Genomic DNA, 25,297 nt, shown 5'->3' on the forward strand with positions numbered 1-25,297 from the left:
GAATATAACTTCAGTTGTTTAAACATTTGACAAACTATGGTGAGGGGTAAGAAAACACACAAATCCAGCAGCTCCTGTATTTCAATACACCAGAACCCAATATTATTGGCGAGTCGGGTAGTCCATCATCACAGTTCGAGGGCAGGCATCATTTCAGTAATTTCATCCCGTTGCATTCACATGCGTGCCTTGAATGAGATTGAATGTTATCTTTACTCTCAAGTACGTTCCCAAGTTTTACACTTTCGTGGTTTGCATGAATGGGAATGGAACCGTGTGTGTTGAATGATGCTCCTTGTGAGCACTGAACTTTGTGCGGTGGAGTTCCTTTTTTGTTGCTGTAATTGTGTCATTTCTTGATGAGAAAGATTAGGCAACATTTAGTCACTTCTAGCCATGATGCTCAATTTATTGACGAATGTACCCTAGTTACTAGGGACCGTTTACGTTGGAGAACAAGATCTATTGTATGCCTGTGTATTTGGGGAAGTCAAATCTGAAATAATGATGAAATTGTGTGTATCCAAAGTTAAAACTCGTGATTTGTCGCCCTCTGGTGTGTAAAAGGTGCAAAAGCTTACAGCACCTGGTATTTCCAGGCGGTCTCCCATCCAAGTACTGACCAGGCCCGAGCCTGCTTGGCTTCCGAGATCGGACGAGATCGGGCGTATTCAGGCTAGTATGGCCGTAAGCCAGGGAGGCTGTCCCTGACGCTCTACTTAAAGGGAAGGCAATATCCGTTTCTGCTGTTCATACTTACAGTTGAACTGTCTCTCTACTCTAAAGCCCGGGACACACCAGCGCGCCGCAGACAGTCCCTGCTAACACGCCACGTTGTGGCAACATTGTGGCAACGTTTTGCGTTAGCTGGGTTGCCACACCAGACCGGAATAATATTTTACAAAACGAACACATTGTCTTGATAAAACAGCTGTAATTGAGTGCCTGACACGCCAGTCAAGCGCAATCTTGAGAAGGTGTGCATTTCAGTAAGGATTTCAATTGACATGCAGTATGAAACTGAAAGGAGGTTGCATCACTATGATGCATAACATTGCATGTATTGTATTTTCAAGTGTGTGCATTCATCCTGTTGTCATTTTGTTTTGAAAGCACAAGAATCATTCAACAGGATGCTGAGACAAATGTAAACCAGTAAAACATATGAAGAGAAACAAACCTTGAATATAACTTCAGTTGTTTAAACATTTGACAAACTATGGTGAGGGGTAAGAAAACACACAAATCCAGCAGCTCCTGTATTTCAATACACCAGAACCCAATATTATTGGCGAGTCGGGTAGTCCATCATCACAGTTCGAGGGCAGGCATCATTTCAGTAATTTCATCCCGTTGCATTCACATGCGTGCCTTGAATGAGATTGAATGTTATCTTTACTCTCAAGTACGTTCCCAAGTTTTACACTTTCGTGGTTTGCATGAATGGGAATGGAACCGTGTGTGTTGAATGATGCTCCTTGTGAGCACTGAACTTTGTGCGGTGGAGTTCCTTTTTTGTTGCTGTAATTGTGTCATTTCTTGATGAGAAAGATTAGGCAACATTTAGTCACTTCTAGCCATGATGCTCAATTTATTGACGAATGTACCCTAGTTACTAGGGACCGTTTACGTTGGAGAACAAGATCTATTGTATGCCTGTGTATTTGGGGAAGTAAAATCTGAAATAATGATGAAATTGTGTGTATCCAAAGTTAAAACTCGTGATTTGTCGCCCTCTGGTTTATTAAAAGGTGCAAGAGCTTACAGTACATGGTATTCCCAGGCGGTCTCCCATCCATGTACTGACCAGGCCCGAGCCTGCTTGGCTTCCGAGATCGGACGAGATCGGGCGTATTCAGGTTAGTATGGCCGTAAGCCAGTGAGGCTGTCCCTGACGCTCTACTTAAAGGGAAGGCAATATCCGTTTCTGCCGTTCATACTTACAGTTGAACTGTCTCTCTACTCTAAAGCCCGGGACACACCAGCGCGCCGCAGACAGTCCCTGCTAACACGCCACGTTGTGGCTACATTGTGGCAACGTTGTGCGTTAGCTGGGGTGCCACACCAGACCGGAACTATATATTACAAAACGAACACATTGTCTTGATAAAACAGCTGTAATTGAGTGCCTGACACGCCAGTCAAGCGCAATCTTGAGAAGGTGTGCATTTCAGTAAGGATTTCAATTGACATGCAGTATGAAACTGAAAGGAGGTTGCATCACTATGATGCATAACATTGCATGTATTGTATTTTCAAGTGTGTGCATTCATCCTGTTGTCATTTTGTTTTGAAAGCAGAAGAATCATTCAACAGGTTGCTGAGACAAATGTAAACCAGTAAAACATATGAAGAGAAACAAACCTTGAATATAAGTTCAGTTGTTTAAACATTTGACAAACTATGGTGAGGGGGTAAGAAAACACACAAATCCAGCAGCTCCTGTATTTCAATACACCAGAACCCAATATTATTGGCGAGTCGGGTAGTCCATCATCACAGTTCGAGGGCAGGCATCATTTCAGTAATTTCATCCCGTTGCATTCACATCCGTGCCTTGAATGAGATTGAATGTGATCTTTGCTCTCAAGTATGTTCCCAAGTTTTACACTTTCGTGCTTTGCATGAATGGGAATGGAACCGTGTGTGTTGAATGAGGCTCCTTGTGAGCACTGAACTTTGTCCGGTGGAGTTCCTTTTTGTGTTGCTGTAATTGTGTCATTTCTCGATGAGAAAGATTAGGCAACATTTAGTCACTTCTAGCCATGATGCTCAATTTATTTATGAATGTACCCTAGTTACTAGGGACCGTTTACGTTGGAGAACAAGATCTATTGTATGCCTGTGTATTTGGGGAAGTCAAATCTGAAATAATGATGAAATTGTGTGTATCCAAAGTTAAAACTCGTGATTTGTCGCCCTCTGGTTTATTAAAAGGTGCAAGAGCTTACAGTACATGGTATTCCCAGGCGGTCTCCCATCCAAGTACTGACCAGGCCCGAGCCTGCTTGGCTTCCGAGATCGGACGAGATCGGGCGTATTCAGGTTAGAATGGCCGTAAGCCAGGGAGGCTGTCCCTGACGCTCTTCTTAAAGGGAAGGCAATATCCGTTTCTGCCGTTCATACTTACAGTTGAACTGTCTCTCTACTCTAAAGCCCGGGACACACCAGCGCGCCGCAGACAGTCCCTGCTAACACGCCACGTTGTGGCAACATTGTGGCAACGTTGTGCGTTAGCTGGGGTGCCACACCAGACCGGAACTATATATTACAAAACGAACACATTGTCTTGATAAAACAGCTGTAATTGAGTGCCTGACACGCCAGTCAAGCGCAATCTTGAGAAGGTGTGCATTTCAGTAAGGATTTCAATTGACATGCAGTATGAAACTGAAAGGAGGTTGCATCACTATGATGCATAACATTGCATGTATTGTATTTTCAAGTGTGTGCATTCATCCTGTTGTCATTTTGTTTTGAAAGCAGAAGAATCATTCAACAGGTTGCTGAGACAAATGTAAACCAGTAAAACATATGAAGAGAAACAAACCTTGAATATAAGTTCAGTTGTTTAAACATTTGACAAACTATGGTGAGGGTTTAAGAAAACACACAAATCCAGCAGCTCCTGTATTTCAATACACCAGAACCCAATATTATTGGCGAGTCGGGTAGTCCATCATCACAGTTCGAGGGCAGGCATCATTTCAGTAATTTCATCCCGTTGCATTCACATGCGTGCCTTGAATGAGATTGAATGTTATCTTTACTCTCAAGTACGTTCCCAAGTTTTACACTTTCGTGGTTTGCATGAATGGGAATGGAACCGTGTGTGTTGAATGATGCTCCTTGTGAGCACTGAACTTTGTGCGGTGGAGTTCCTTTTTTGTTGCTGTAATTGTGTCATTTCTTGATGAGAAAGATTAGGCAACATTTAGTCACTTCTAGCCATGATGCTCAATTTATTGACGAATGTACCCTAGTTACTAGGGACCGTTTACGTTGGAGAACAAGATCTATTGTATGCCTGTGTATTTGGGGAAGTAAAATCTGAAATAATGATGAAATTGTGTGTATCCAAAGTTAAAACTCGTGATTTGTCGCCCTCTGGTTTATTAAAAGGTGCAAGAGCTTACAGTACATGGTATTCCCAGGCGGTCTCCCATCCAAGTACTGACCAGGCCCGAGCCTGCTTGGCTTCCGAGATCGGACGAGATCGGGCGTATTCAGGTTAGTATGGCCGTAAGCCAGGGAGGCTGTCCCTGACGCTCTTCTTAAAGGGAAGGCAATATCCGTTTCTGCCGTTCATACTTACAGTTGAACTGTCTCTCTACTCTAAAGCCCGGGACACACCAGCGCGCCGCAGACAGTCCCTGCTAACACGCCACGTTGTGGCAACATTGTGGCAACGTTGTGCGTTAGCTGGGATGCCACACCAGACCGGAACTATATATTACAAAACGAACACATTGTCTTGATAAAACAGCTGTAATTGAGTGCCTGACACGCCAGTCAAGCGCAATCTTGAGAAGGTGTGCATTTCAGTAAGGATTTCAATTGACATGCAGTATGAAACTGAAAGGAGGTTGCATCACTAAGATGCATAACATTGCATGTATTGTATTTTCAAGTGTGTGCATTCATCCTGTTGTCATTTTGTTTTGAAAGCAGAAGAATCATTCAACAGGTTGCTGAGACAAATGTAAACCAGTAAAACATATGAAGAGAAACAAACCTTGAATATAAGTTCAGTTGTTTAAACATTTGACAAACTATGGTGAGGGGTTAAGAAAACACACAAATCCAGCAGCTCCTGTATTTCAATACACCAGAACCCAATATTATTGGCGAGTCGGGTAGTCCATCATCACAGTTCGAGGGCAGGCATCATTTCAGTAATTTCATCCCGTTGCATTCACATCCGTGCCTTGAATGAGATTGAATGTGATCTTTGCTCTCAAGTATGTTCCCAAGTTTTACACTTTCGTGCTTTGCAGGAATGGGAATGGAACCGTGTGTGTTGAATGAGGCTCCTTGTGAGCACTGAACTTTGTCCGGTGGAGTTCCTTTTTGTGTTGCTGTAATTGTGTCATTTCTCGATGAGAAAGATTAGGCAACATTTAGTCACTTCTAGCCATGATGCTCAATTTATTTATGAATGTACCCTAGTTACTAGGGACCGTTTACGTTGGAGAACAAGATCTATTGTATGCCTGTGTATTTGGGGAAGTCAAATCTGAAATAATGATGAAATTGCGTGTATCCAAAGTTAAAACTCGTGATTTGTCGCCCTCTGGTGTGTAAAAGATGCAAAAGCTTACAGCACCTGGTATTCCCAGGCGGTCTCCCATCCAAGTACTGACCTGGCCCGAGCCTGCTTGGCTTCCGAGATCGGGCGTATTCAGGCTAGTATGGCCGTAAGCCAGGAAGGCTGTCCCTGACGCTCTATTTAAAGGGAAGGCAATATCCGTTTCTGCCATTCATACTTACAGTTGAACTGTCTCTCTACTCTAAAGCCCGGGACACACCAGCGCGCCACAGACAGTCCCTGCTAACACGCCACATTGTGGCAACGTTGTGGCAACGTTGTGGCAACGTTGTGCGTTAGCTGGGGTGCCACACCAGACCGGAACTATATTTTACAAAACGAACACATTGTCTTGATAAAACAGCTGTAATTGAGTGCCTGACACGCCAGTCAAGCGCAATCTTGAGAAGGTGTGCATTTCAGTAAGGATTTCAATTGACATGCAGTATGAAACTGAAAGGAGGTTGCATCACTATGATGCATAACATTGCATGTATTGTATTTTCAAGTGTGTGCATTCATCCTGTTGTCATTTTGTTTTGAAAGCAGAAGAATCATTCAACAGGTTGCTGAGACAAATGTAAACCAGTAAAACATATGAAGAGAAACAAACCTTGAATATAAGTTCAGTTGTTTAAACATTTGACAAACTATGGTGAGGGGGTAAGAAAACACACAAATCCAGCAGCTCCTGTATTTCAATACACCAGAACCCAATATTATTGGCGAGTCGGGTAGTCCATCATCACAGTTCGAGGGCAGGCATCATTTCAGTAATTTCATCCCGTTGCATTCACATCCGTGCCTTGAATGAGATTGAATGTGATCTTTGCTCTCAAGTATGTTCCCAAGTTTTACACTTTCGTGCTTTGCATGAATGGGAATGGAACCGTGTGTGTTGAATGAGGCTCCTTGTGAGCACTGAACTTTGTCCGGTGGAGTTCCTTTTTGTGTTGCTGTAATTGTGTCATTTCTCGATGAGAAAGATTAGGCAACATTTAGTCACTTCTAGCCATGATGCTCAATTTATTTACGAATGTACCCTAGTTACTAGGGACCGTTTACGTTGGAGAACAAGATCTATTGTATGCCTGTGTATTTGGGGAAGTAAAATCTGAAATAATGATGAAATTGTGTGTATCCAAAGTTAAAACTCGTGATTTGTCGCCCTCTGGTGTGTAAAAAGTGCAAAAGCTTACAGCACCTGCTATTCCCAGGTGGTCTCCCATCCAAGTACTGACCAGGCCTGAGCCTGCTTGGCTTCCGAGATCGGACGAGATCGGGCGTATTCAGGCTAGTATGGCCGTAAGCCAGGGAGGCTGTCCCTGACGCTCTAGTTAAAGGGAAGGCAATATCCGTTTCTGCCGTTCATACTTACAGTTGAACTGTCTCTCTACTCTAAAGCCCGGGACACACCAGCGCGCCGCAGACAGTCCCTGCTAACACGCCACGTTGTGGCAACGTTGTGGCAACGTTGTGCGTTAGCTGGGGTGCCACACCAGACCGGAACTATATATTACAAAACGAACACATTGTCTTGATAAAACAGCTGTAATTGAGTGCCTGACACGCCAGTCAAGCGCAATCTTGAGAAGGTGTGCATTTCAGTAAGGATTTCAATTGACATGCAGTATGAAACTGAAAGGAGGTTGCATCACTATGATGCATAACATTGCATGTATTGTATTTTCAAGTGTGTGCATTCATCCTGTTGTCATTTTGTTTTGAAAGCAGAAGAATCATTCAACAGGTTGCTGAGACAAATGTAAACCAGTAAAACATATGAAGAGAAACAAACCTTGAATATAAGTTCAGTTGTTTAAACATTTGACAAACTATGGTGAGGGGGTAAGAAAACACACAAATCCAGCAGCTCCTGTATTTCAATACACCAGAACCCAATATTATTGGCGAGTCGGGTAGTCCATCATCACAGTTCGAGGGCAGGCATCATTTCAGTAATTTCATCCCGTTGCATTCACATCCGTGCCTTGAATGAGATTGAATGTGATCTTTGCTCTCAAGTATGTTCCCAAGTTTTACACTTTCGTGCTTTGCATGAATGGGAATGGAACCGTGTGTGTTGAATGAGGCTCCTTGTGAGCACTGAACTTTGTCCGGTGGAGTTCCTTTTTGTGTTGCTGTAATTGTGTCATTTCTCGATGAGAAAGATTAGGCAACATTTAGTCACTTCTAGCCATGATGCTCAATTTATTTACGAATGTACCCTAGTTACTAGGGACCGTTTACGTTGGAGAACAAGATCTATTGTATGCCTGTGTATTTGGGGAAGTCAAATCTGAAATAATGATGAAATTGCGTGTATCCAAAGTTAAAACTCGTGATTTGTCGCCCTCTGGTGTGTAAAAGATGCAAAAGCTTACAGCACCTGGTATTCCCAGGCGGTCTCCCATCCAAGTACTGACCAGGCCCGAGCCTGCTTAGTTTCCGAGATCGGACGAGATCGGGCGTATTCAGGCTAGTATGGCCGTAAGCCAGGGAGGCTCTCCCTGACGCTCTACTTAAAGGGAAGGCAATATCCGTTTCTGCCGCTCATACTTGCAGTTGAACTGTCTCTCTACTCTAAAGTCCGGGACACACCAGCGCGCCGCAGACAGTCCCTGCTAACACGAAACGTTGTGGCAACGTTGTGGCAACGTTGTGCGTTAGCTGGGGTGCCACACCAGACCGGAACTATATATTACAAAACGAACACATTGTCTTGATTAAACAGCTGTAATTGAGTGCCTGACACGCCAGTCAAGCGCAATCTTGAGAAGGTGTGCATTTCAGTAAGGATTTCAATTGACATGCAGTATGAAACTGAAAGGAGGTTGCATCACTATGATGCATAACATTGCATGTATTTTATTTTCAAGTGTGTGCATTCATCCTGTTGTCATTTTGTTTTGAAAGCAGAAGAATCATTCAACAGGTTGCTGAGACAAATGTAAACCAGTAAAACATATGAAGAGAAACAAACCTTGAATATAAGTTCAGTTGTTTAAACATTTGACAAACTATGGTGAGGGGGTAAGAAAACACACAAATCCAGCAGCTCCTGTATTTCAATACACCAGAACCCAATATTATTGGCGAGTCGGGTAGTCCATCTTCACAGTTCGAGGGCAGGCATCATTTCAGTAATTTCATCCCGTTGCATTCACATCCGTGCCTTGAATGAGATTGAATGTGATCTTTGCTCTCAAGTATGTTCCCAAGTTTTACACTTTCGTGCTTTGCATGAATGGGAATGGAACCGTGTGTGTTGAATGAGGCTCCTTGTGAGCACTGAACTTTGTCCGGTGGAGTTCCTTTTTGTGTTGCTGTAATTGTGTCATTTCTCGATGAGAAAGATTAGGCAACATTTAGTCACTTCTAGCCATGATGCTCAATTTATTTACGAATGTACCCTAGTTACTAGGGACCGTTTACGTTGGAGAACAAGATCTATTGTATGCCTGTGTATTTGGGGAAGTAAAATCTGAAATAATGATGAAATTGTGTGTATCCAAAGTTAAAACTCGTGATTTGTCGCCCTCTGGTGTGTAAAAAGTGCAAAAGCTTACAGCACCTGCTATTCCCAGGTGGTCTCCCATCCAAGTACTGACCAGGCCTGAGCCTGCTTGGCTTCCGAGATCGGACGAGATCGGGCGTATTCAGGCTAGTATGGCCGTAAGCCAGGGAGGCTGTCCCTGACGCTCTACTTAAAGGGAAGGCAATATCCGTTTCTGCCGTTCATACTTACAGTTGAACTGTCTCTCTACTCTAAAGCCCAGGACACACCAGCGCGCCGCAGACAGTCCCTGCTAACACGCCACGTTGTGGCAACGTTGTGGCAACGTTGTGCGTTAGCTGGGGTGCCACACCAGACCGGAACTATATATTACAAAACGAACACATTGTCTTGATAAAACAGCTGTAATTGAGTGCCTGACACGCCAGTCAAGCGCAATCTTGAGAAGGTGTGCATTTCAGTAAGGATTTCAATTGACATGCAGTATGAAACTGAAAGGAGGTTGCATCACTATGATGCATAACATTGCATGTATTGTATTTTCAAGTGTGTGCATTCATCCTGTTGTCATTTTGTTTTGAAAGCACAAGAATCATTCAACAGGATGCTGAGACAAATATAAACCAGTAAAACATATGAAGAGAAACAAACCTTGAATATAAGTTCAGTTGTTTAAACATTTGACAAACTATGGTCAGGGGTAAGAAAACACACAAATCCAGCAGCTCCTGTATTTCAATACACCGGAACCCAATATTATTGGCGAGTCTGGTAGTCCATCATCACAGTTCGAGGGCAGGCATCATTTCAGTAATTTCATCCCGTTGCATTCACATCCGTGCCTTGAATGAGATTGAATGTGATCTTTGCTCTCAAGTATGTTCCCAAGTTTTACACTTTTGTGCTTTGCATGAATGGGAATGGAACCGTGTGTGTTGAATGATGCTCCTTGTGAGCACTGAACTTTGTGCGGTGGAGTTCCTTTTTTGTTGCTGTAATTGTGTCATTTCTTGATGAGAAAGATTAGGCAACATTTAGTCACTTCTAGCCATGATGCTCAATTTATTTACGAATGTACCCTAGTTACTAGGGACCGTTTACGTTGGAGAACAAGATCTATTGTATGCCTGTGTATTTGGGGAAGTCAAATCTGAAATAATGATGAAATTGTGTGTATCCAAAGTTAAAACTCGTGATTTGTCGCCCTCTGGTGTGTAAAAGGTGCAAAAGCTTACAGCACCTGGTATTTCCAGGCGGTCTCCCATCCAAGTACTGACCAGGCCCGAGCCTGCTTGGCTTCCGAGATCGGACGAGATCGGGCGTATTCAGGCTAGTATGGCCGTAAGCCAGGGAGGCTGTCCCTGACGCTCTACTTAAAGGGAAGGCAATATCCGTTTCTGCCGTTCATACTTACAGTTGAACTGTCTCTCTACTCTAAAGCCCGGGACACACCAGCGCGCTGCAGACAGTCCCTGCTAACACGCCACGTTGTGGCAACATTGTGGCAACGTTGTGCGTTAGCTGGGTTGCCACACCAGACCGGAACTATATTTTACAAAACGAACACATTGTCTTGATAAAACAGCTGTAATTGAGTGCCTGACACGCCAGTCATGCGCAATCTTGAGAAGGTGTGCATTTCAGTAAGGATTTCAATTGACATGCAGTATGAAACTGAAAGGAGGTTGCATCACTATGATGCATAACATTGCATGTATTGTATTTTCAAGTGTGTGCATTCATCCTGTTGTCATATTGTTTTGAAAGCAGAAGAATCATTCAACAGGTTGCTGAGACAAATGTAAACCAGTAAAACATATGAAGAGAAACAAACCTTGAATATAAGTTCAGTTGTTTAAACATTTGACAAACTATGGTGAGGGGGTAAGAAAACACACAAATCCAGCAGCTCCTGTATTTCAATACACCAGAACCCAATATTATTGGCGAGTCGGGTAGTCCATCATCACAGTTCGAGGGCAGGCATCATTTCAGTAATTTCATCCCGTTGCATTCACATCCGTGCCTTGAATGAGATTGAATGTGATCTTTGCTCTCAAGTATGTTCCCAAGTTTTACACTTTCGTGCTTTGCATGAATGGGAATGGAACCGTGTGTGTTGAATGAGGCTCCTTGTGAGCACTGAACTTTGTCCGGTGGAGTTCCTTTTTGTGTTGCTGTAATTGTGTCATTTCTCGATGAGAAAGATTAGGCAACATTTAGTCACTTATAGCCATGACGCTCAATTTATTTACCAATGTACCCTAGTTACTAGGGACCGTTTACGTTGGAGAACAAGATCTATTGTATGCCTGTGTATTTGGGGAAGTAAAATCTGAAATAATGATGAAATTGTGTGTATCCAAAGTTAAAACTCGTGATTTGTCGCCCTCTGGTGTGTAAAAGGTGCAAAAGCTTACAGCACCTGCTATTCCCAGGTGGTCTCCCATCCAAGTACTGACCAGGCCCGAGCCTGCTTGGCTTCCGAGATCGGACGAGATCGGGCGTATTCAGGCTAGTATGGCCGTAAGCCAGGGAGGCTGTCCCTGACGCTCTACTTAAAGGGAAGGCAATATCCGTTTCTGCCGTTCATACTTACAGTTGAACTGTCTCTCTACTCTAAAGCCCGGGACACACCAGCGCGCCGCAGACAGTCCCTGCTAACACGCCACGTTGTGGCAACGTTGTGGCAACGTTGTGCGTTAGCTGGGGTGCCACACCAGACCGGAACTATATATTACAAAACGAACACATTGTCTTGATAAAACAGCTGTAATTGAGTGCCTGACACGCCAGTCAAGCGCAATCTTGAGAAGGTGTGCATTTCAGTAAGGATTTCAATTGACATGCAGTATGAAACTGAAAGGAGGTTGCATCACTATGATGCATAACATTGCATGTATTGTATTTTCAAGTGTGTGCATTCATCCTGTTGTCATTTTGTTTTGAAAGCAGAGGAATCATTCAACAGGTTGCTGAGACAAATGTAAACCAGTAAAACATATGAAGAGAAACAAACCTTGAATATAAGTTCAGTTGTTTAAACATTTGACAAACTATGGTGAGGGGGTAAGAAAACACACAAATCCAGCAGCTCCTGTATTTCAATACACCAGAACCCAATATTATTGGCGAGTCGGGTAGTCCATCATCACAGTTCGAGGGCAGGCATCATTTCAGTAATTTCATCCCGTTGCATTCACATGCGTGCCTTGAATGAGATTGAATGTTATCTTTACTCTCAAGTACGTTCCCAAGTTTTACACTTTTGTGGTTTGCATGAATGGGAATGGAACCGTGTGTGTTGAATGATGCTCCTTGTGAGCACTGAACTTTGTGCGGTGGAGTTCCTTTTTTGTTGCTGTAATTGTGTCATTTCTCGATGAGAAAGATTAGGCAACATTTAGTCACTTCTAGCCATGATGCTCAATTTATTGACGAATGTACCCTAGTTACTAGGGACCGTTTACGTTGGAGAACAAGATCTATTGTATGCCTGTGTATTTGGGGAAGTAAAATCTGAAATAATGATGAAATTGTGTGTATCCAAAGTTAAAACTCGTGATTTGTCGCCCTCTGGTTTATTAAAAGGTGCAAGAGCTTACAGTACATGGTATTCCCAGGCGGTCTCCCATCCAAGTACTGACCAGGCCCGAGCCTGCTTGGCTTCCGAGATCGGACGAGATCGGGCGTATTCAGGTTAGTATGGCCGTAAGCCAGGGAGGCTGTCCCTGACGCTCTACTTAAAGGGAAGGCAATATCCGTTTCTGCCGTTCATACTTACAGTTGAACTGTCTCTCTACTCTAAAGCCCGGGACACACCAGCGCGCCGCAGACAGTCCCTGCTAACAGGCCACGTTGTGGCAACATTGTGGCAACGTTGTGCGTTAGCTGGGGTGCCACACCAGACCGGAACTATATATTACAAAACGAACACATTGTCTTGATAAAACAGCTGTAATTGAGTGCCTGACACGCCAGTCAAGCGCAATCTTGAGAAGGTGTGCATTTCAGTAAGGATTTCAATTGACATGCGGTATGAAACTGAAAGGAGGTTGCATCACTATGATGCATAACATTGCATGTATTGTATTTTCAAGTGTGTGCATTCATCCTGTTGTCATTTTGTTTTGAAAGCAGAAGAATCATTCAACAGGTTGCTGAGACAAATGTAAACCAGTAAAACATATGAAGAGAAACAAACCTTGAATATAAGTTCAGTTGTTTAAACATTTGACAAACTATGGTGAGGGGGTAAGAAAACACACAAATCCAGCAGCTCCTGTATTTCAATACACCAGAACCCAATATTATTGGCGAGTCGGGTAGTCCATCATCACAGTTCGAGGGCAGGCATCATTTCAGTAATTTCATCCCGTTGCATTCACATCCGTGCCTTGAATGAGATTGAATGTGATCTTTGCTCTCAAGTATGTTCCCAAGTTTTACACTTTCGTGCTTTGCATGAATGGGAATGGAACCGTGTGTGTTGAATGAGGCTCCTTGTGAGCACTGAACTTTGTCCGGTGGAGTTCCTTTTTGTGTTGCTGTAATTGTGTCATTTCTCGATGAGAAAGATTAGGCAACATTTAGTCACTTCTAGCCATGATGCTCAATTTATTTACGAATGTACCCTAGTTACTAGGGACCGTTTACGTTGGAGAACAAGATCTATTGTATGCCTGTGTATTTGGGGAAGTCAAATCTGAAATAATGATGAAATTGCGTGTATCCAAAGTTAAAACTCGTGATTTGTCGCCCTCTGGTGTGTAAAAGATGCAAAAGCTTACAGCACCTGGTATTCCCAGGCGGTCTCCCATCCAAGTACTGACCAGGCCCGAGCCTGCTTAGCTTCCGAGATCGGACGAGATCGGGCGTATTCAGGCTAGTATGGCCGTAAGCCAGGGAGGCTCTCCCTGACGCTCTACTTAAAGGGAAGGCAATATCCGTTTCTGCCGCTCATACTTGCAGTTGAACTGTCTCTCTACTCTAAAGTCCGGGACACACCAGCGCGCCGCAGACAGTCCCTGCTAACACGAAACGTTGTGGCAACGTTGTGCGTTAGCTGGGGTGCCACACCAGACCGGAACTATATATTACAAAACGAACACATTGTCTTGATAAAACAGCTGTAATTGAGTGCCTGACACGCCAGTCAAGCGCAATCTTGAGAAGGTGTGCATTTCAGTAAGGATTTCAATTGACATGCAGTATGAAACTGAAAGGAGGTTGCATCACTATGATGCATAACATTGCATGTATTGTATTTTCAAGTGTGTGCATTCATCCTGTTGTCATTTTGTTTTGAAAGCAGAAGAATCATTCAACAGGTTGCTGAGACAAATGTAAACCAGTAAAACATATGAAGAGAAACAAACCTTGAATATAAGTTCAGTTGTTTAAACATTTGACAAACTATGGTGAGGGGGTAAGAAAACACACAAATCCAGCAGCTCCTGTATTTCAATACACCAGAACCCAATATTATTGGCGAGTCGGGTAGTCCATCTTCACAGTTCGAGGGCAGGCATCATTTCAGTAATTTCATCCCGTTGCATTCACATCCGTGCCTTGAATGAGATTGAATGTGATCTTTGCTCTCAAGTATGTTCCCAAGTTTTACACTTTCGTGCTTTGCATGAATGGGAATGGAACCGTGTGTGTTGAATGAGGCTCCTTGTGAGCACTGAACTTTGTCCGGTGGAGTTCCTTTTTGTGTTGCTGTAATTGTGTCATTTCTCGATGAGAAAGATTAGGCAACATTTAGTCACTTCTAGCCATGATGCTCAATTTATTTACGAATGTACCCTAGTTACTAGGGACCGATTACGTTGGAGAACAAGATCTATTGTATGCCTGTGTATTTGGGGAAGTCAAATCTGAAATAATGATGAAATTGCGTGTATCCAAAGTTAAAACTCGTGATTTGTCGCCCTCTGGTGTGTAAAAGATGCAAAAGCTTACAGCACCTGGTATTCCCAGGCAGTCTCCCATCCAAGTACTGACCAGGCCCGAGCCTGCTTAGCTTCCGAGATCGGACGAGATCGGGCGTTTTCAGGCTAGTATGGCCGTAAGCCAGGGAGGCTGTCCCTGACGCTCTACTGAAAGGGAAGGCAATATCCGTTTCTGCCGCTCATACTTGCAGTTGAACTGTCTCTCTACTCTAAAGTCCGGGACACACCAGCGCGCCGCAGACAGTCCCTGCTAACACGAAACGTTGTGGCAACGTTGTGCGTTAGCTGGGGTGCCACACCAGACCGGAACTATATTTTACAAAACGAACACATTGTCTTGATAATACAGCTGTAATTGAGTGCCTGACACGCCAGTCAAGCGCAATCTTGAGAAGGTGTGCATTTCAATAAGGATTTCAATTGACATGCAGTATGAAACTGAAAGGAGGTTGCATCACTATGATGCATAACATTGCATGTATTGTATTTTCAAGTGTGTGCATTCATCCTGTTGTCATTTTGTTTTGAAAGCAGAAGAATCATTTTTGCTGAGGTTGCTGAGACAAATGTAAACCAGTAAAACATATGAAGAGAAACAAACCTTGAATATAAGTTCAGTTGTTTAAACATTTGACAAACTATGGTGAGGGGGTAAGAAAACACACAAATCCAGCAGCTCCTGTATTTCAATACACCAGAACCCAATATTATTGGCGAGTCGGGTAGTCCATCTTCACAGTTCGAGGGCAGGCATCATTTCAGTAATTTCATCCCGTTGCATTCACATCCGTGCCTTGAATGAGATTGAATGTGATCTTTGCTCTCAAGTATGTTCCCAAGTTTTACACTTTCGTGCTTTGCATGAATGGGAATGGAACCGTGTGTGTTGAATGAGGCTCCTTGTGAGTACTGAACTTTGTCCGGTGGAGTTCCTTTTTGTGTTGCTGTAATTGTGTCATTTCTCGATGAGAAAGATTAGGCAACATTTAGTCACTTCTAGCCATGATGCTCAATTTATTTACGAATGTACCCTAGTTACTAGGGACCGATTACGTTGGAGAACAAGATCTATTGTATGCCTGTGTATTTGGGGAAGTCAAATCTGAAATAATGATGAAATTGCGTGTATCCAAAGTTAAAACTCGTGATTTGTCGCCCTCTGGTGTGTAAAAGATGCAAAAGCTTACAGCACCTGGTATTCCCAGGCAGTCTCCCATCCAAGTACTGACCAGGCCCGAGCCTGCTTAGCTTCCGAGATCGGACGAGATCGGGCGTTTTCAGGCTAGTATGGCCGTAAGCCAGAGAGGCTGTCCCTGACGCTCTACTTAAAGGGAAGGCAATATCCGTTTCTGCCGCTCATACTTGCAGTTGAACTGTCTCTCTACTCTAAAGTCCGGGACACACCAGCGCGCCGCAGACAGTCCCTGCTAACACGAAACGTTGTGGCAACGTTGTGCGTTAGCTGGGGTGCCACACCAGACCGGAACTATATTTTACAAAACGAACACATTGTCTTGATAATACAGCTGTAATTGAGTGCCTGACACGCCAGTCAAGCGCAATCTTGAGAAGGTGTGCATTTCAGTAAGGATTTCAATTGACATGCAGTATGAAACTGAAAGGAGGTTAAATCACTATGATGCATAACATTGCATGTATTGTATTTTCAAGTGTGTGCATTCATCCTGTTGTCATTTTGTTTTGAAAGCAGAAGAATCATTTTTGCTGAGGTTGCTGAGACAAATGTAAACCAGTAAAACATATGAAGAGAAACAAACCTTGAATATAAGTTCAGTTGTTTAAACATTTGACAAACTATGGTGAGGGGGTAAGAAAACACACAAATCCAGCAGCTCCTGTATTTCAATACACCAGAACCCAATATTATTGGCGAGTCGGGTAGTCCATCATCACAGTTCGAGGGCAGGCATCATTTCAGTAATTTCATCCCGTTGCATTCACATCCGTGCCTTGAATGAGATTGAATGTGATCTTTGCTCTCAAGTATGTTCCCAAGTTTTACACTTTCGTGCTTTGCATGAATGGGAATGGAACCGTGTGTGTTGAATGAGGCTCCTTGTGAGCACTGAACTTTGTCCGGTGGAGTTCCTTTTTGTGTTGCTGTAATTGTGTCATTTCTCGATGAGAAAGATTAGGCAACATTTAGTCACTTCTAGCCATGATGCTCAATTTATTTACGAATGTACCCTAGTTACTAGGGACCGTTTACGTTGGAGAACAAGATCTATTGTATGCCTGTATATTTGGGGAAGTAAAATCTGAAATAATGATGAAATTGTGTGTATCCAAAGTTAAAACTCGTGATTTGTCGCCCTCTGGTGTGTAAAAGGTGCAAAAGCTTACAGCACCTGGTATTCCCAGGCGGTCTCCCATCCAAGTACTGACCAGGCCCGAGCCCGCTTGGCTTCCGAGATCGGATGAGATCGGGCGTATTCAGGCTAGTATGGCCGTAAGCCAGGGAGGCTGTCCCTGACGCTCTACTTAAAGGGAAGGCAATATCCGTTTCTGCCGTTCATACTTACAGTTGAACTGTCTCTCTACTCTAAAGCCCGGGACACACCAGCGCGCCGCAGCCAGTCCCTGCTAACACGCCACGTTGTGGCAACATTGTGGCAACGTTGTGCGTTAGCTGGGGTGCCACACCAGACCGGAACTATATATTACAAAACGAACACATTGTCTTGATAAAACAGCTGTAATTGAGTGCCTGACACGCCAGTCAAGCGCAATCTTGAGAAGGTGTGCATTTCAGTAAGGATTTCAATTGACATGCAGTATGAAACTGAAAGGAGGTTGCATCACTATGATGCATAACATTGCATGTATTGTATTTTCAAGTGTGTGCATTCATCCTGTTGTCATTTTGTTTTGAAAGCAGAAGAATCATTCAACAGGTTGCTGAGACAAATGTAAACCAGTAAAACATATGAAGAGAATCAAACCTTGAATATAAGTTCAGTTGTTTAAACATTTGACAAACTATGGTGAGGGGGTAAGAAAACACACAAATCCAGCAGCTCCTGTATTTCAATACACCAGAACCCAATATTATTGGCGAGTCGGGTAGTCCATCATCACAGTTCGAGGGCAGGCATCATTTCAGTAATTTCATCCCGTTGCATTCACATCCGTGCCTTGAATGAGATTGAATGTGATCTTTGCTCTCAAGTATGTTCCCAAGTTTTACACTTTCGTGCTTTGCATAAATGGGAATGGAACCGTGTGTGTTGAATGAGGCTCCTTGTGAGCACTGAACTTTGTCCGGTGGAGTTCCTTTTTGTGTTGCTGTAATTGTGTCATTTCTCGATGAGAAAGATTAGGCAACATTTAGTCACTTCTAGCCATGATGCTCAATTTATTTACGAATGTACCCTAGTTACTAGGGACCGTTTACGTTGGAGAACAAGATCTATTGTATGCCTGTGTATTTGGGGAAGTCAAATCTGAAATAATGATGAAATTGCGTGTATCCAAAGTTAAGACTCGTGATTTGTCGCCCTCTGGTGTGTAAAAGATGCAAAAGCTTACAGCACCTGGTATTCCCAGGCGGTCTCCCATCCAAGTACTGACCAGGCCTGAGCCTGCTTAGCTTCCGAGATTGGACGAGATCGGGCGTATTCAGGCTAGTATGGCCGAAAGCCAGGGAGGCTGTCCCTGACGCTCTACTTAAAGGGAAGGCAATATCCGTTTCTGCCGCTCATACTTGCAGTTGAACTGTCTCTCTACTCTAAAGTCCGGGACACACCAGCGCGCCGCAGACAGTCCCTGCTAACACGAAACGTTGTGGCAACGTTGTGCGTTAGCTGGGGTGCCACACCAGACCGGAACTATATTTTACAAAACGAACACATTGTCTTGATAATACAGCTGTAATTGAGTGCCTGACACGCCAGTCAAGCGCAATCTTGAGAAGGTGTGCATTTCAGTAAGGATTTCAATTGACATGCAGTATGAAACTGAAAGGAGGTTGCATCACTATGATGCATAACATTGCATGTATTGTATTTTCAAGTGTGTGCATTCATCCTGTTGTCATTTTGTTTTGAAAGCAGAAGAATCATTCAACAGGTTGCTGAGACAAATGTAAACCAGTAAAACATATGAAGAGAATCAAACCTTGAATATAAGTTCAGTTGTTTAAACATTTGACAAACTATGGTGAGGGGGTAAGAAAACACACAAATCCAGCAGCTCCTGTATTTCAATACACCAGAACCCAATATTATTGGCGAGTCGGGTAGTCCATCATCACAGTTCGAGGGCAGGCATCATTTCAGTAATTTCATCCCGTTGCATTCACATCCGTGCCTTGAATGAGATTGAATGTGATCTTTGCTCTCAAGTATGTTCCCAAGTTTTACACTTTCGTGCTTTGCATAAATGGGAATGGAACCGTGTGTGTTGAATGAGGCTCCTTGTGAGCACTGAACTTTGTCCGGTGGAGTTCCTTTTTGTGTTGCTGTAATTGTGTCATTTCTCGATGAGAAAGATTAGGCAACATTTAGTCACTTCTAGCCATGATGCTCAATTTATTTACGAATGTACCCTAGTTACTAGGGACCGTTTACGTTGGAGAACAAGATCTATTGTATGCCTGTGTATTTGGGGAAGTCAAATCTGAAATAATGATGAAATTGCGTGTATCCAAAGTTAAGACTCGTGATTTGTCGCCCTCTGGTGTGTAAAAGATGCAAAAGCTTACAGCACCTGGTATTCCCAGGCGGTCTCCCATCCAAGTACTGACCAGGCCTGAGCCTGCTTAGCTTCCGAGATTGGACGAGATCGGGCGTATTCAGGCTAGTATGGCCGAAAGCCAGGGAGGCTGTCCCTGACGCTCTACTTAAAGGGAAGGCAATATCCGTTTCTGCCGCTCATACTTGCAGTTGAACTGTCTCTCTACTCTAAAGTCCGGGACACACCAGCGCGCCGCAGACAGTCCCTGCTAACACGAAACGTTGTGGCAACGTTGTGCGTTAGCTGGGGTGCCACACCAGACCGGAACTATATTTTACAAAACGAACACATTGTCTTGATAATACAGCTGTAATTGAGTGCCTGACACGCCAGTCAAGCGCAATCTTGAGAAGGTGTGCATTTCAGTAAGGATTTCAATTGACATGCAGTATGAAACTGAAAGGAGGTTGCATCACTATGATGCATAACATTGCATGTATTGTATTTTCAAGTGTGTGCATTCATCCTGTTGTCATTTTGTTTTGAAAGCAGAAGAATCATTCAACAGGTTGCTGAGACAAATGTAAACCAGTAAAACATATGAAGAGAAACAAACCTTGAATATAAGTTCAGTTGTTTAAACATTTGACAAACTATGGTGAGGGGGTAAGAAAACACACAAATCCAGCAGCTCCTGTATTTCAATACACCAGAACCCAATATTATTGGCGAGTCGGGTAGTCCATCATCACAGTTCGAGGGCAGGCATCATTTCAGTAATTTCATCCCGTTGCATTCACATCCGTGCCTTGAATGAGATTGAATGTGATCTTTGCTCTCAAGTATGTTCCCAAGTTTTACACTTTCGTGCTTTGCATGAATGGGAATGGAACCGTGTGTGTTGAATGAGGCTCCTTGTGAGCACTGAACTTTGTCCGGTGGAGTTCCTTTTTGTGTTGCTGTAATTGTGTCATTTCTCGATGAGAAAGATTAGGCAACATTTAGTCACTTCTAGCCATGATGCTCAATTTATTTACGAATGTACCCTAGTTACTAGGGACCGTTTACGTTGGAGAACAAGATCTATTGTATGCCTGTGTATTTGGGGAAGTCAAATCTGAAATAATGATGAAATTGCGTGTATCCAAAGTTAAAACTCGTGATTTGTCGCCCTCTGGTGTGTAAAAGATGCAAAAGCTTACAGCACCTGGTAATCCCAGGCGGTCTCCCATCCAAGTACTGACCAGGCCCGAGCCTGCTTAGCTTCCGAGATCGGGCGTATTCAGGCTAGTATGGCCGTAAGCCAGGGAGGCTGTCCCTGACGCTCTACTTAAAGGGAAGGCAATATCCGTTTCTGCCGCTGATACTTGCAAATGAACTGTCTCTCTACTCTAAAGTCCGGGACACACCAGCGCGCCGCAGACAGTCCCTGTTAACACGAAACGTTGTGGCAACGTTGTGGCAACGTTGTGCGTTAGCTGGGGTGCCACACCAGACCGGAACTATATTTTACAAAACGAACACATTGTCTTGATAATACAGCTGTAATTGAGTGCCTGACACGGCAGTCAAGCGCAATCTTGAGAAGGTGTGCATTTCAGTAAGGATTTCAATTGACATGCAGTATGAAACTGAAAGGAGGTTGCATCACTATGATGCATAACATTGCATGTATTGTATTTTCAAGTGTGTGCATTCATCCTGTTGTCATTTTGTTTTGAAAGCAGAAGAATCATTCAACAGGTTGCTGAGACAAATGTAAACCAGTAAAACATATGAAGAGAAACAAACCTTGAATATAAGTTCAGTTGTTTAAACATTTGACAAACTATGGTGAGGGGGTAAGAAAACACACAAATCCAGCAGCTCCTGTATTTCAATACACCAGAACCCAATATTATTGGCGAGTCGGGTAGTCCATCATCACAGTTCGAGGGCAGGCATCATTTCAGTAATTTCATCCCGTTGCATTCACATCCGTGCCTTGAATGAGATTGAATGTGATCTTTGCTCTCAAGTATGTTCCCAAGTTTTACACTTTCGTGCTTTGCATGAATGGGAATGGAACCGTGTGTGTTGAATGAGGCTCCTTGTGAGCACTGAACTTTGTCCGGTGGAGTTCCTTTTTGTGTTGCTGTAATTGTGTCATTTCTCGATGAGAAAGATTAGGCAACATTTAGTCACTTCTAGCCATGATGCTCAATTTATTTACGAATGTACCCTAGTTACTAGGGACCGTTTACGTTGGAGAACAAGATCTATTGTATGCCTGTGTATTTGGGGAAGTCAAATCTGAAATAATGATGAAATTGCGTGTATCCAAAGTTAAAACTCGTGATTTGTCGCCCTCTGGTGTGTAAAAGATGCAAAAGCTTACAGCACCTGGTATTCCCAGGCGGTCTCCCATCCAAGTACTGACCAGGCCCGAGCCTGCTTAGCTTCCGAGATCGGGCGTATTCAGGCTAGTATGGCCGTAAGCCAGGGAGGCTGTCCCTGACGCTCTACTTAAAGGGAAGGCAATATCCGTTTCTGCCGCTCATACTTGCAAATGAACTGTCTCTCTACTCTAAAGTCCGGGACACACCAGCGCGCCGCAGACAGTCCCTGCTAACACGAAACGTTGTGGCAACGTTGTGCGTTAGCTGGGGTGCCACACCAGACCGGAACTATATTTTACAAAACGAACACATTGTCTTGATAATACAGCTGTAATTGAGTGCCTGACACGCCAGTCAAGCGCAATCTTGAGAAGGTGTGCATTTCAGTAAGGATTTCAATTGACATGCAGTATGAAACTGAAAGGAGGTTGCATCACTATGATGCATAACATTGCATGTATTGTATTTTCAAGTGTGTGCATTCATCCTGTTGTCATTTTGTTTTGAAAGCAGAAGAATCATTCAACAGGTTGCTGAGACAAATGTAAACCAGTAAAACATATGAAGAGAAACAAACCTTGAATATAAGTTCAGTTGTTTAAACATTTGACAAACTATGGTGAGGGGGTAAGAAAACACACAAATCCAGCAGCTCCTGTATTTCAATACACCAGAACCCAATATTATTGGCGAGTCGGGTAGTCCATCATCACAGTTCGAGGGCAGGCATCATTTCAGTAATTTCATCCCGTTGCATTCACATCCGTGCCTTGAATGAGATTGAATGTGATCTTTGCTCTCAAGTATGTTCCCAAGTTTTACACTTTCGTGCTTTGCATGAATGGGAATGGAACCGTGTGTGTTGAATGAGGCTCCTTGTGAGCACTGAACTTTGTCCGGTGGAGTTCCTTTTTGTGTTGCTGTAATTGTGTCATTTCTCGATGAGAAAGATTAGGCAACATTTAGTCACTTCTAGCCATGATGCTCAATTTATTTACGAATGTACCCTAGTTACTAGGGACCGTTTACGTTGGAGAACAAGATCTATTGTATGCCTGTGTATTTGGGGAAGTCAAATCTGAAATAATGATGAAATTGCGTGTATCCAAAGTTAAAACTCGTGATTTGTCGCCCTCTGGTGTGTAAAAGATGCAAAAGCTTACAGCACCTCGTATTCCCAGGTGGTCTCCCATCCAAGTACTGACCAGGCCCGAGCCTGCTTAGCTTCAGTGATCGGACGAGATCGGGCGTATTCAGACTAGTATGGCCGTAAGCCAGGGAGGCTGTCCCTGACCCTCTACTTAAAGGGAAGGCAATATCCGTTTCTGCCACTCATACTTGCAGTTGAACTGTCTCTCTACTCTAAAGTCCGGGACACACCAGCACGCTGCAGACAGTCCCTGCTAACACGAAACGTTGTGGCAACGTTGTGCGTTAGCTGGGGTGCCACACCAGACCGGAACTATATTTTACAAAACGAACACATTGTCTTGATAATACAGCTGTAATTGAGTGCCTGACACGCCAGTCAAGCGCAATCTTGAGAAGGTGTGCATTTCAGTAAGGATTTCAATTGACATGCAGTATGAAACTGAAAGGAGGTTGCATCACTATGATGCATAACATTGCATGTATTGTATTTTCAAGTGTGTGCATTCATCCTGTTGTCATTTTGTTTTGAAAGCAGAAGAATCATTCAACAGGTTGCTGAGACAAATGTAAACCAGTAAATCATATGAAGAGAAATAAACCTTGAATATAAGTTCAGTTGTTTAAACATTTGACAAACTATGGTGAGGGGGTAAGAAAACACACAAATCCAGCAGCTCCTGTATTTCAATACACCAGAACCCAATATTATTGGCGAGTCGGGTAGTCCATCATCACAGTTCGAGGGCAGGCATCATTTCAGTAATTTCATCCCGTTGCATTCACATCCGTGCCTTGAATGAGATTGAATGTGATCTTTGCTCTCAAGTATGTTCCCAAGTTTTACACTTTCGTGCTTTGCATGAATGGGAATGGAACCGTGTGTGTTGAATGAGGCTCCTTGTGAGCACTGAACTTTGTCCGGTGGAGTTCCTTTTTGTGTTGCTGTAATTGTGTCATTTCTCGATGAGAAAGATTAGGCAACATTTAGTCACTTCTAGCCATGATGCTCAATTTATTTACGAATGTACCCTAGTTACTAGGGACCGTTTACGTTGGAGAACAAGATCTATTGTATGCCTGTGTATTTGGGGAAGTCAAATCTGAAATAATGATGAAATTGCGTGTATCCAAAGTTAAAACTCGTGATTTGTCGCCCTCTGGTGTGTAAAAGATGCAAAAGCTTACAGCACCTGGTATTCCCAGGTGGTCTCCCATCCAAGTACTGACCAGGCCCGAGCCTGCTTAGCTTCCGAGATCAGACGAGATCGGGCGTATTCAGGCTAGTATGGCCGTAAGCCAGGGAGGCTGTCCCTGACGCTCTACTTAAAGGGAAGGCAATATCCGTTTCTGCCGCTCATACTTGCAGTTGAACTGTCTCTCTACTCTAAAGTCCGGGACACACCAGCACGCCGCAGACAGTCCCTGCTAACACGAAACGTTGTGGCAACGTTGTGCGTTAGCTGGGGTGCCACACCAGACCGGAACTATATATTACAAAACGAACACATTGTCTTGATAAAACAGCTGTAATTGAGTGCCTGACACGCCAGTCAAGCGCAATCTTGAGAAGGTGTGCATTTCAGTAAGGATTTCAATTGACATGCAGTATGAAACTGAAAGGAGGTTGCATCACTATGATGCATAACATTGCATGTATTGTATTTTCAAGTGTGTGCATTCATCCTGTTGTCATTTTGTTTTGAAAGCAGAAGAATCATTTTTGCTGAGGTTGCTGAGACAAATGTAAACCAGTAAAACATATGAAGAGAAACAAACCTTGAATATAAGTTCAGTTGTTTAAACATTTGACAAACTATGGTGAGGGGGTAAGAAAACACACAAATCCAGCAGCTCCTGTATTTCAATACACCAGAACCCAATATTATTGGCGAGTCGGGTAGTCCATCATCACAGTTCGAGGGCAGGCATCATTTCAGTAATTTCATCCCGTTGCATTCACATCCGTGCCTTGAATGAGATTGAATGTGATCTTTGCTCTCAAGTATGTTCCCAGGTTTTACACTTTCGTGCTTTGCATGAATGGGAATGGAACCGTGTGTGTTGAATGAGGCTCCTTGTGAGCACTGAACTTTGTCCGGTGGAGTTCCTTTTTGTGTTGCTGTAATTGTGTCATTTCTCGATGAGAAAGATTAGGCAACATTTAGTCACTTCTAGCCATGATGCTCAATTTATTTACGAATGTACCCTAGTTACTAGGGACCGTTTACGTTGGAGAACAAGATCTATTGTATGCCTGTGTATTTGGGGAAGTCAAATCTGAAATAATGATGAA

The 25,297-nt window shown here is 43.4% G+C and overlaps 17 non-coding genes and 4 pseudogenes across 17 annotated transcripts; all 21 read right to left on the bottom strand.

The window, feature by feature from the left end:
- Positions 1–574: 574 nt before the first annotated feature.
- LOC136735237 (5S ribosomal RNA) lies at positions 575–693 on the bottom strand. The gene has a single exon (XR_010810857.1). It is a non-coding gene; the product is annotated as a 5S ribosomal RNA (ribosomal RNA).
- A 1,065-nt stretch (positions 694–1,758) lies between these two features.
- LOC136735489 (uncharacterized) lies at positions 1,759–1,877 on the bottom strand (annotated as a pseudogene).
- Positions 1,878–2,944: 1,067 nt separating this feature from the next.
- Positions 2,945–3,063, bottom strand: LOC136735474 (5S ribosomal RNA). The gene has a single exon (XR_010811058.1). It is a non-coding gene; the product is annotated as a 5S ribosomal RNA (ribosomal RNA).
- Positions 3,064–4,129: 1,066 nt separating this feature from the next.
- Positions 4,130–4,248, bottom strand: LOC136735421 (5S ribosomal RNA). The gene has a single exon (XR_010811030.1). It is a non-coding gene; the product is annotated as a 5S ribosomal RNA (ribosomal RNA).
- A 1,066-nt stretch (positions 4,249–5,314) lies between these two features.
- On the bottom strand, positions 5,315–5,423 carry LOC136735487 (uncharacterized; annotated as a pseudogene).
- A 1,077-nt stretch (positions 5,424–6,500) lies between these two features.
- On the bottom strand, positions 6,501–6,619 carry LOC136735993 (5S ribosomal RNA). The gene has a single exon (XR_010811519.1). It is a non-coding gene; the product is annotated as a 5S ribosomal RNA (ribosomal RNA).
- A 1,066-nt stretch (positions 6,620–7,685) lies between these two features.
- Positions 7,686–7,804, bottom strand: LOC136735106 (5S ribosomal RNA). Its single transcript, XR_010810729.1, has one exon. It is a non-coding gene; the product is annotated as a 5S ribosomal RNA (ribosomal RNA).
- A 1,066-nt stretch (positions 7,805–8,870) lies between these two features.
- On the bottom strand, positions 8,871–8,989 carry LOC136735994 (5S ribosomal RNA). The gene has a single exon (XR_010811520.1). It is a non-coding gene; the product is annotated as a 5S ribosomal RNA (ribosomal RNA).
- Positions 8,990–10,053: 1,064 nt separating this feature from the next.
- LOC136735239 (5S ribosomal RNA) lies at positions 10,054–10,172 on the bottom strand. Its single transcript, XR_010810858.1, has one exon. It is a non-coding gene; the product is annotated as a 5S ribosomal RNA (ribosomal RNA).
- A 1,066-nt stretch (positions 10,173–11,238) lies between these two features.
- LOC136735181 (5S ribosomal RNA) lies at positions 11,239–11,357 on the bottom strand. The gene has a single exon (XR_010810802.1). It is a non-coding gene; the product is annotated as a 5S ribosomal RNA (ribosomal RNA).
- Positions 11,358–12,423: 1,066 nt separating this feature from the next.
- LOC136735422 (5S ribosomal RNA) lies at positions 12,424–12,542 on the bottom strand. Its single transcript, XR_010811031.1, has one exon. It is a non-coding gene; the product is annotated as a 5S ribosomal RNA (ribosomal RNA).
- Positions 12,543–13,608: 1,066 nt separating this feature from the next.
- Positions 13,609–13,727, bottom strand: LOC136735636 (5S ribosomal RNA). The gene has a single exon (XR_010811171.1). It is a non-coding gene; the product is annotated as a 5S ribosomal RNA (ribosomal RNA).
- Positions 13,728–14,782: 1,055 nt separating this feature from the next.
- LOC136735789 (5S ribosomal RNA) lies at positions 14,783–14,901 on the bottom strand. The gene has a single exon (XR_010811317.1). It is a non-coding gene; the product is annotated as a 5S ribosomal RNA (ribosomal RNA).
- Positions 14,902–15,959: 1,058 nt separating this feature from the next.
- Positions 15,960–16,078, bottom strand: LOC136735790 (5S ribosomal RNA). The gene has a single exon (XR_010811318.1). It is a non-coding gene; the product is annotated as a 5S ribosomal RNA (ribosomal RNA).
- A 1,058-nt stretch (positions 16,079–17,136) lies between these two features.
- Positions 17,137–17,255, bottom strand: LOC136735842 (5S ribosomal RNA). The gene has a single exon (XR_010811368.1). It is a non-coding gene; the product is annotated as a 5S ribosomal RNA (ribosomal RNA).
- Positions 17,256–18,321: 1,066 nt separating this feature from the next.
- Positions 18,322–18,440, bottom strand: LOC136735268 (5S ribosomal RNA). Its single transcript, XR_010810886.1, has one exon. It is a non-coding gene; the product is annotated as a 5S ribosomal RNA (ribosomal RNA).
- Positions 18,441–19,495: 1,055 nt separating this feature from the next.
- Positions 19,496–19,614, bottom strand: LOC136735269 (5S ribosomal RNA). Its single transcript, XR_010810887.1, has one exon. It is a non-coding gene; the product is annotated as a 5S ribosomal RNA (ribosomal RNA).
- A 1,055-nt stretch (positions 19,615–20,669) lies between these two features.
- LOC136735502 (uncharacterized) lies at positions 20,670–20,778 on the bottom strand (annotated as a pseudogene).
- Positions 20,779–21,844: 1,066 nt separating this feature from the next.
- On the bottom strand, positions 21,845–21,953 carry LOC136735460 (uncharacterized; annotated as a pseudogene).
- A 1,055-nt stretch (positions 21,954–23,008) lies between these two features.
- On the bottom strand, positions 23,009–23,127 carry LOC136735468 (5S ribosomal RNA). Its single transcript, XR_010811052.1, has one exon. It is a non-coding gene; the product is annotated as a 5S ribosomal RNA (ribosomal RNA).
- A 1,055-nt stretch (positions 23,128–24,182) lies between these two features.
- Positions 24,183–24,301, bottom strand: LOC136735722 (5S ribosomal RNA). Its single transcript, XR_010811253.1, has one exon. It is a non-coding gene; the product is annotated as a 5S ribosomal RNA (ribosomal RNA).
- Between the last annotated feature and the right edge of the window lie 996 nt (positions 24,302–25,297).

This window comes from Amia ocellicauda, unplaced genomic scaffold (assembly GCF_036373705.1).
Source record: "Amia ocellicauda isolate fAmiCal2 unplaced genomic scaffold, fAmiCal2.hap1 HAP1_SCAFFOLD_41, whole genome shotgun sequence".
NCBI lineage: Eukaryota > Metazoa > Chordata > Actinopteri > Amiiformes > Amiidae > Amia > Amia ocellicauda.